Raw genomic sequence first — 10,726 nt, 5'->3', positions numbered from 1 at the left:
TGGTTTTGGTATCTGCCCCCGTTGGCCCTCGTCCTGGCTATGATTCGGATGTGGTATATATTATCTTTCATAACTATTTGGTTCATTTATTGTTTATGACAATTATGGCCATCAAGTTGACATAGATTTTTTATTTATGTAGGAGGTAGTTGAACCGGAAATTCCAACCGACCCTATTGTCGAGAGGTTAAATTTAGTTGAAGAAGAAAACAATTACTTGAAGGAAAAAATAAAAAAAATTTGAGGAGGAGAAGATGATATTGGAGTTGCATGTTGCGGATGTCGTCAATGATCACAAGATCAAGATGGATGCAATGCGGTTGAAGATGAAAAAGATTAGAAAATATGTCATTCATACCGAGGCTTGGTATCATTATCCCGTTGGATCAATTTTTACCTTTGTTGTGATTATGATCGCATTTATTGTTGCATTGAAAGGTTTCACATAGTTTCAATGTATGGTTTAACTAAATGCTCTGGAGAGCTATATGCTGTTCAATGAGAACTATGTATGTACTTTGTTTTTAAAGTTATGATGAACTTCTGTTAATTTGGTCACTTATCTATCCATGTGAATCTGTAATGGTTTTTTACACACATAATGTGATGATGAACTTCTATTATTTTGGTCACTTATCTATCCATGTGGCTTTGAATGTTGCATTTTGAACACACAAAAAGTCTGGAGTTGAAATAAGTTCAAAAAAATTAAATCCCCTTGTAACAGATGAGTTTTCGTCCGAAACCCTGATACTTCGAAAGAGATTGTCCATTTTGTACACGAAGAGGATCCAGTTTTTGTCGTAACCCTCTCAACTTTTTAGTACATGCTATGTGGGTGAAATGATGATACCATTCCAACTTTCAACCTTTTTAGAGTTCATTTGTAGTGCTTTTCAATTTCAAGGTCATTCAGCTAAAAAAAGTAAAATGAAAAATAACAAATGAAATCAGAAAGGGTTGAAAATTGATGATGTGGCTTTGAATGGTGCAATTTGAACACACAAAAAGTCTCGAGTTCAAATAAGTTCAAGAAAATGAAATACCTTTGTAACAGATGAGTTTCCGTATGAAACCCTTAAACTTCGAAAGAGATTGTCTGTTTTGTACACGAAGTGCATCTAGTTATTGTCGTAACCCTCTCAACTTTTATGCACATGCTATGTGGGTGAAATGATGATACCGTGCAAACTTGCAACATTTTCAGAGTTCACTTGAAATGCTTTTGAATTTCAAGGTCTTATAGCTCAAAAAAATTAGTAAATGCATGAAAAATAACAAATGAAGTCAGAAAGGGTTGAAAATAGATGATGTGGCTTTGAATGGTGCATTTTGAACACACAAAAAGTCTGGAGTTGAAAGAAGTTCAAAAAAATGAAATCCTTTTGTAACAGATGAGTTTTCGTCTGAAACCCTGATAATTCGAAAGAGATTGTGCATTTTGTACACGAAGTGCATCCAGTTTTTGCCGTAACCCTCTTAACTTTTTAGCACATGCTATGTGGGTGAAATGATGATACCATGCCAACTTTCATCCTTTTTAGAGTTCATTTGTAGTGCTTTTCAATTTCAAGGTCATTCAGCTAAAAAAAATAAGTAAATGCATGGAAAACAACAAATTAAGTCAGAAAGGATTGAAAATTGATGATGTGGCTTTGAATGGTGCATTGTGAACACACAAAACGTCTGGAGTTCAAATAAGTTCAAGAAAATGAAATCCCTTTGTAACAGATGAGTTTCCGTATGAAACCCTTATACTTCGAAAGAGATTGTCTGTTTTGTACACGAAGTGCATCTAGTTTTTGTCATAACCCTCTCAACTTTTATGCACATGCTATGTGGGTGAAATGATGAGACCATGCCAACTTTCAACATTTTCAGAGTTTATTTCAAATGCTTTTGAATTTCAGGGTCTTATAGCTCAAAAAATCAGTAAATGCATGAAAAATAACAAATGAAGTCAGAAAGGGTTGAAAATTGATGATGTGGCTTTGAATGGTGCATTTTGAACACAGAAAAAGTCTAGAGTTGAAATAAGTTTTAAAAAATTAAATCCCTCTGTAACAGATGAGTTTTCGTCCGAACCCCTGATACTTCGAAAGAGATTGTCCATTTTGTACACGAAGTGCATCCACTTTTTGCCGTAACCCTCTCAACTTTTTAGCGCATGCTATGTGGGTGAAATGATGATACCATGCCAACTTTCAACCTTTTTAGAGTTCATTTGTAGTGCTTTTCAATTTTAGGGTCATTTAGTGCAAAAAGAATGAACTAATAGCAAAAATAATGAACTTCAAATAATCAATTATAATATTATGTTATGATCAACTAAAACAAAACTATAATATTCTTCAATAGAAAAAACAATAAAGTAAAAGGTTTTTATAAAACTCTAATAGCAAAAGAAATCAACTAAAAGTTTTTATAAACCTCTAGTATTTTTTAAACTACAATTATATAAAATTTAAGCAACTAAAGTTATCAAAGTATTTTCTGTTCAAAACATTAATGGCAAAATGAATTTTCATAAAGAATTTTTTTGTTAAAAACTTTAATAGAAAACTAAGATAACAAAATATGTTCTTTATTAAAACAGAGATTTAAAATTACCTAAAAATTACGAAATTTAATATTATAAAGCACATAATGTTAAATAGCTGGAAAAAGAATCACTCGAAAATCTGTTTTTTAGTAAACTTATTCACAAAATAGTAATTATACTAATTTAAAAGAATTGAAATTTGAAAATTAATGGCACTAATAGAAAATCTATAATTTTAGTGAATGTACACCAAAAAAAATTCAAGATATAAAGCAAAAAAGAAAAATAAATAAATAATGTAAAAACAAAACAAAAAACTAAAAAAAAAATGCCACCTACTGTGCCACAACGGTCTGAATACGACTAGAAACCCCATTGGGCCAGGATTCAAGCCCGCAGCTGGCCCAGCAGGCCCACAGGCACAACTGACAGATTAGGTCCGAAAGCCTGCAGTTGAGAGGAGCTCGAGAGGGTGGGAGCAGTAGCGCTTATAAACCACTGTCGAGCTCTTTCAACTAGCGAGGTGGGACTAAACTTTTGACGCCGGCAGCACAAGGCCTTTGGTCCCAGTTGGTGGAACCAACCGGTACCAATGCCCCCCCTTTCGTCCGCACCAACCGGGACCAAAGGCCGCCGCTTCCCGCCCTTTGGGCTGCTGAAAAGAGGCCTTTGGTCCCGGTTGGTGGCACCAACAGGTACTAAAGGTCGCATTCGTCCCGGTTGGTGTCATGAACTAGGACTAATGCTTCATCTATATAACTAGCACTTGTGAAATTCTTTATTCAGTACGTCCTCCCTGCCCCGACGACGCCGCCAGGCTGCCCCTCTGCGCCTTGCCGTCGCCGTCGTCGCCCTGCCTCCGACGCCATAACGCACCGCCCTGACGCCATCCAGCACCGCCCCGACGCCGTCCCGTGCCGCCCAGACGTCGTCACCGCCCCGCGCCCCCTGCCTCCTCGTCGCCCGTCGCCGCGCCCCAGCCGCCCCCGACCTGCCTCCTCGTCGCCCGTCGCGGCGCCCCTCACCGTCGCCGCCCCCTGCCTCCTCGTCGCCTGTCGCCGCGCCCCTCACCGTCGTCGTCGCCGCGCCCCTCACCATCGCCCCCGTGCCCTGCCTCCTCGTCGATCGCCGCCCCCTTAGTGAGCTCATATGAATTTTCCTAATTTAGATGTGTAGTTAATTTAGATGTGTAGTTTAGATGTGTAGTTAATTGAGTTGTTGTAATTTGTTCATAAATGAATATGCAAAAGTTAGATTTTTTTTCATATATAATGTAGATGTATATGTATGTGTATGTATGTATGGATGTATGTTTAGTTATATTATTTTAGTTTATGTTTAGATTAGTTTTAAGATTAGGAAAATTTCAGATCTGTAGTTATATTTATTTAGATGTATAGTTAATTTAGATGTTGTACTTTGTTCATAAAGATTGTGCACTTTTGTATAGAAACTTTATTTTTTTCATATGTACGAAAATGTAGAATGAAAACAAAAACAAACATATAAGAAAAAACAAAGGAAAAAATGAAGAAGGAAAAGAAAACCACCCGGCTCGGCCACCGCCGCATTTTCATAAAGTGTTTCTACCGAGTCCAAGTTGCATCGATCAAGAACCTACAGTGAAGCAAGTCTTTTTTTAAGATAGTTCTTTGTTAAAGTGGGGGGGACGTCTGGAGCACCCCCCCCCCCGGCCCTCTCGCTCGACCAAAACTCTCGAGGACACCCAAACCCTAGAAAAAAACGATGTCGGTCTCCTACCCCCTCCCGCCGCGCCCCTACCCGATCGCCAGACTCTCTTGAGGCCACATAAATTTACCAAGTTAAAAGGGCGTTGTCGTCGAGGCCACCCAGAACCCTTGAAGCGTTGTTGAGGCCACCCTGGACCCTTGAAGCATTGCCGAGGCCACCCCAAACCCTAGAGAACCGTCGGGCCAGGCCACTAATATGATTCCTTATTGTGCTTAGCTAGCTAGTTATACGTTTGCCACTAATAGATCCATCTGTCATGTTTGAATAATAGTTGCCATGTTGTAAATATTTGCAGAAACTATGGATCCGCACCCCCGAGACGAAGCAACAGAAGCGGTGTTGGGGGAGATAATCGCACACGGAAGTGATGCCGTCTTTTCTCTTCTCAACGACACATGCACTCACTACTAGAAAAAGGGCTATAGATGGGATTGACACTAATGGCGCACTAGACAAGCGGTGCGCCATTAGTATATACTAATGGCGCACCACCTTCTGATACGCCATTAGAGTTGAAACTACTAATGGCGCACCTGTCCCAGGGTGCGCCATTAGTATCAAAAAAATATTTTTTTAACTAGTACGCCTGTCCAAACATACTAATGGCGCATCCAGACACAGTGCGCCATTACTAGTTGTAACTAGTAATGGCGCACCTGCCGGAAAGTGCGCCACTAATGTTGTTTTTTTATTATATTTTTTATTCTCTTTTTTGCAAAACTACTAATGGCGCACTGTTCCACAGTGCGCCATTACTAGTTTAAACTAGTAATGGCGCACTGTGGGACAGTGCGCCATTAGTATTTTTTTTTTGCAAAACTACTAATGGCGCACCACCAGAAGGTGCGCCATTAGTAACCTGGATTACTAATGGCGCATCCAGAGTTGGTGCGCCATTAGTAAGTGGGCAGCAACAAGATATTTTGGACAGCCTCTCCTACCCACACTCTTCCCCCCACTTCATTCTCTCCACCTCCTCCTTGTCTCGGGTGCCTCCTCTTTTTCACCTCATTTCCACCATAGATTCATTCAATTTAAGTGGTTAAATTACCTTGTTTTGATAGGTAAGTAAGGGGGGAAGCTATATTTATGTTGTTCTCCCTACAACAATGTGCACATGCACTTTTTATGGCCTAGCTAGATCTATATATGTTCGTGGTGTTGCATATGTTTGTGGTGTTGCATATGTGTTTGTGTTTGGAGGTGTACCAGTATTTGAAATGCGATAGTTGCCAATATTTTGCCGGAATGTTGATTCATTTCCGTTTCGGCGAGAATTTTGGCATTAAGCATTCTTTTTGGTCCTATTTTTAGGGAAAGTCATGCCAAATTTTTTCTTGGTTCTAAAATATCGTTTTGCTCTACCCCGCAGGCGACCGTGGTCCGCATGATGACCGAAGGCATCGTGAATAGGTTTTTGAGGTCCGCGAAGGCCGAGATGCTTCAAAAGAACAAGACGGAGATAAGATGTCCGTGTCGAAGATGCAAGCTGAAGAGCCTTATTGCGGACCCGGAATCCGGGCAGGTGCGGGACCACCTACTCTTGCGTGGTTTCATGGATGGCTATCGGTGGCAAGGTGATGAAGATGACTACGAAGTCGTCCATGGGGGCCGGGCAAGAAATGAGGAAGGGCAGCAAGACAACCACCGCGGCTCGGGCGGGCGAGAAGACGAAGAATCTCCAGGAGATGATCACGACGGTGATGCTGTACACAGTCATCATGTAGAAGATGCAGGACATGATGATGAGGAAGATGCCGGAGCAGACGACGGGCATGGTCATGAAGATGATGATGCCGGTGGAGCAGACGACGCTGGACCATCGATGGGATGGGTGCAGGACCCTCATATTCAAGAGCTGCTTCTCAAGCAGACGGATAACGCAAGAGCTGCCGCCCGAGTGAAAGCCAAGATGGATAACTTGAGTTAGACGCGGTTACTCCATTGTATGAAGGATGCAGGCCCGAGGATACCCGCCTGAAAGTAACGCTCATGGCTCTGGAGATGAAGGTAAAACACAAAATGACTGACGCATGCTTCGACGAGAACATGTCATTCTGGCACGAACGTCTTCCCAAGGGGAACAAGTGCCCGACCAGTTTGGAGGAGGCGAAGAAAATCGTGTGTCCTCTGGATTTACCGCACGTGAAATACCATGTGTGCATGAACAATTGCATCATTTATCGGGACGAGCACGCGGAGTCTACCATATGTCCGGTGTGCGGCGTCACTCGATACAAGAAGAGGAAGAAAGCTCCTCGAAAAGTGGTGTGGTACTTTCCGATCACTCCTCATCTGCAGCGGTATTTCGCGGACCCTAAGGTAGCAAAGCTCCTGCGTTGGCACGCGGATAGGGAGGAGAAGAAGCGAGAAGATGACGCAAATGATCCGGAGATAGATAAAAAAGACAAGATGCTGAGTCACCCTAAGGATGCGAGCCAGTGGCAAGCGTTGAACTTCGAAGACCCAGAATTTGGGAACGATCCAAGGAACATCGTGCTGGGCGCGAGCACCGATGGAGTCAATCCGTTTGGCAGCCAGAGAAGCACACATAGCACCTGGCCTGTGTTTGTGTGGATGTACAACCTTCCCCCCTGGTTGTGCATGAAGAGGAAGTACATTCACATGAGTATGCTAATTGAAGGACCGAAACAACCAGGGAACGACATCAATCTGTATCTAGGGCTGCTGAAAGAGGAGCTTGACACGCTGTGGAAAATGCCAGCCAATACGTGGGACGCCGCAGAGAAAGAATATTTCCCTATGAGAGCCGCGCTGCTCACGACGGTGCACGACTATCTCGGTTACGGATATGTCGCGGGGCAGGTGGTCCACGGATTTTCTGGATGCGTCAGGTGCATGGATGACACAACGTATCGCCAGCTAGATAGAGATCTCGGGTCTTCGAAAACCGTGTTCATGGGACATCGAAGGTGGCTTCGCGACGATGACCCGTGGAGAAAACGCAAGGATCTGTTCGATGGTGAAACCGAACCCCGAGGATGCCCGCGTACGAGGAGCGGCGAGGAAATAGACGAGTTGTTGAAAAATTGGAAAGACTGCCCACTGCCGGGAAAGAAGGAAAAGGCGCCAGAGCTGGGAAAGAAGCGAAAGGCGCCAGAGCTGCTGCTGAAGGTATGGAAAACGAGGTCTGTTTTCTGGGACTTGCCGTACTGGAAGATCCACCATGTGCCTCACAGCCTTGATGTCATGCATATCACGAAGAACGTGTGCGAGAGTCTGCTTGATACCCTGCTCAACATGCCAGAGAGGACCAAAGATGGGCCGAAAGCAAGGGCAGACTTGAAATCAATGGGCATCAGGCAGGAGCTTCACGCTATATATGATGATCATGATGATGATGATGATGATGAGGCGAAGCAAGACACGGAAAGTCGTCGCAAAGGCAAGAAGGCCAAGAAGACCGGAAATGACTACCCTCCCGCGTGCTTCACTCTAAGTCAGGAGGAGATCGAGAAGTTTTTCACCTGCCTCGTAGGAGTAAAACTTCCTTACGGTTACGCGGGGAAGATAAGCAGATACCTAGACCCAGCGAAGCTGAAGTTCAGCGGGATGAAGTCTCACGACTGTCACGTGCTGATGACGCAGATACTTCCAGTTGCAATCCGTGGGATCATGGACGCGCACGTCCGTAAAACCCTATTTGGCCTATGCAACTTTTTCGACGTCATCTCTCGGAAGTCTGTTGGCGTGAGGCAACTCAGAAGGCTACAGGAAGAGATCGTGGTGATACTATGCGAGCTTGAGATGTACTTCCCGCCCGCATTCTTCGACGTTATGGTGCATCTGTTGGTCCATATCGTGGACGATATCATCCAACTCGGGCCGACGTTCCTGCACAGCATGATGCTGTTCGAAAGGATGAATGGTGTCATCAAAGGATACGTTCGCAACATGTCACGTCCAGAGGGAAGCATAGCCAGGGGCTTTCTGACCGAAGAGTGCATCTCCTACTGCACGAATTATCTAGGCATCGAGAACCCCGTTGGTCTGCCTGTCAACAGGCACCTCGGCAGGCTCGCTGGATGGGGTCACCGTGAGGGTCGTCGTGAAATGCATGTCGACTTCGAGGGTCGACTCGCCGACTTTGAAAGAGCAAACCTAGTCGCGCTACAACACATAGACGTGGTCGATCCTTGGGTGGTACAGCACAAAACCTTTATTAAGAAGACGTACAATGACCGAGGCCAACAGAGGACGGACGGAGATATACTCAAAGAGCACAACTCATGTTTCACGCGTTGGTTCAAGCAGAAGCTTCTGTCGTACCCTTTACATGAGGATTCTTCCGCGGAAGAACAACTCATATTCGCCTTGTCACAGGGCGCCGAGCACAACCTGATGACCTATGAGGCGTACGATATCAATGGCTACACATTCTACACCGAGGCCAAGGACATGAAGAGCGATGGTTATCAGAACTCCGGGGTAACGATGGAATCCTACACCGGTAACGACAAGGACAGATACTACGGAAGGATCGAGGAGATCTGGGAGCTGAGCTACGCTGGAGAGAAGGTCCCGATGTTCCGTGTCAGATGGGCCAAGAGCGTCCTAAAAGAAGACCAGTATTTCACCACCATGGTTATACCCGAAGCCAAATCCAAGACCGCGGGCGCAAACGTCACCGCGAAAAATGAGCCATGGGTACTGGCTTCCCAAGTGGACCAATGCTTCTTCATTACCGACCCGTCAAAGCCCAGTCGTGTTGTCGTGAGGAGAGACAAAAGGAAGATCATCGGAATGGATGGAGTAGCAAATGAGCAAGACTTCGACAAGTATGGCGACCCGAGGATCGAACATGACGACGATGATGAAGTAGCAGCATACACCACAAGAAGAAGCAGGACCACCCTACCTAAAGGACGTCCGTTCCACAGAAGAAGCATACACCGGTAACTAATTAAGCCTCTCTCGGCCGAGGACTTCATCTCCTTGCCTTTGACTGGGCATCCCTGATGCCCTACATGTTTTCGCAGGGCGCCGCCGACGTTCCGTGCACTCTCCTGCACTTCGTGAACAACGAGTTGGTCGATGTCGCCAAGGGCAAAATCGTTCAACCGGGCAACCCCTTGTTCCACGGTACCCAGATGCCACCCAACTTGTTTAGGGTTCAACTGGTTCGGGTGCTGCCAGGCTGCGACGAGTTGTTACCTCCGATTCGACCCGTCGGGGCCGACGATGATGACGTGATCCTCAGCGCTTGCCTGAGTTGGCCCCTGCTTTGGCCGAAGAGCCAGATTAGTTTGGGGGCGGGGGACACCACCCGAAAGACAACACCGCCAGTCGTGCCGCCGCCAAGTCGGCCCCATGGCAAGACCGCCGCAACAGTGCCGGACATCCCTATGCCACTGGATCCAAACATGCATATGGCACAGGATCAGAACGACGACGACGACGATACATTTTCCAATGTCGATCAGTACTTTGCCGATCATGGGTACGGTGGCCACTTCATGGAGCCTCCTTCTCAAGAAACCAACCCAACAAAAGACATGCGCGATCTAGCTGGTAGTGCGGAGAAGCCAAGTTGCAACAGGCGTCGTCTGCAGTTCAGCTCTTAGGAGATGCCTCCAGCTGCCGACTTCACCGAGCCTCAGATAGGCGAGGTGCGAAATATGATCAGCCCCAACACACTCAAGAAGGTGGTCTGTGAGCAGAACTCGGTCCCATTACAGGAGAAGAAGAAGGCACGCAAAAGAAAGACTAACAAGGGTGCGGGCCAGCCGGCACAGAGTACGATCCGTGCTCAGGACGGGCCACCTTCACCTGAGGATATCTCGAGGAGGGTGCATGTGGCGGGTAGGCCGATGCTACCGAGAAATATGCTCGATGCTGCAACCGGTGCTATGCGGAGTCTGCATGACAGTGTTCTTTCTTTGGAGAAGCGGTGTCTCGGAGAGAAGGATGTGGCATACCCGGTTTTCGCGGCCAAGGTGCCAGAGGGCAAGGGCTTTGTGGATAACTCCATCGGGGGTACGATCTTCCTGCGGTTTGATGACATCCACGCTATGTTGAACCTTCATCCGCTGCACTACACCTTCGTTCGGCTATTTTCGCTGAGTATGGAGATGCGGATCATTCGCGACAAGACCCCGGACATCGTGATAGTCGACCCCTTCTATATGCGTGCCAAGATCTTGGGCAGCGCTGGGGACCGGCAAGTCGCGAGTTCTTACCTCGAAGGCATCATTCTGGCAAACCAAGATAAGGATAACTTCCTCGTGCCTTACTTTCCCGAGTAAGTCCTCCCCTCAACCGCCCCGTAACATATGAATTCTTAGATTTCGATCGTTTTTCTTTTAACATTCCGTGTTTTCTGCAGTGACACACATTGCACACTCATCCTCCTAAGCCCCAAATATTCCATGGCCACGTATTTCGACCCGGACCGTCAGTCGAACGTAGACT

This window comes from Triticum urartu, chromosome 6A (genome assembly GCF_056163025.1).
Source record: "Triticum urartu cultivar PI428250 chromosome 6A, HENAU_Tu73, whole genome shotgun sequence".
Taxonomy (NCBI): domain Eukaryota; kingdom Viridiplantae; phylum Streptophyta; class Magnoliopsida; order Poales; family Poaceae; genus Triticum; species Triticum urartu.
The sequence above is the reverse complement of the archived record's forward strand: the minus strand, read 5'-3'. Positions refer to the sequence as shown.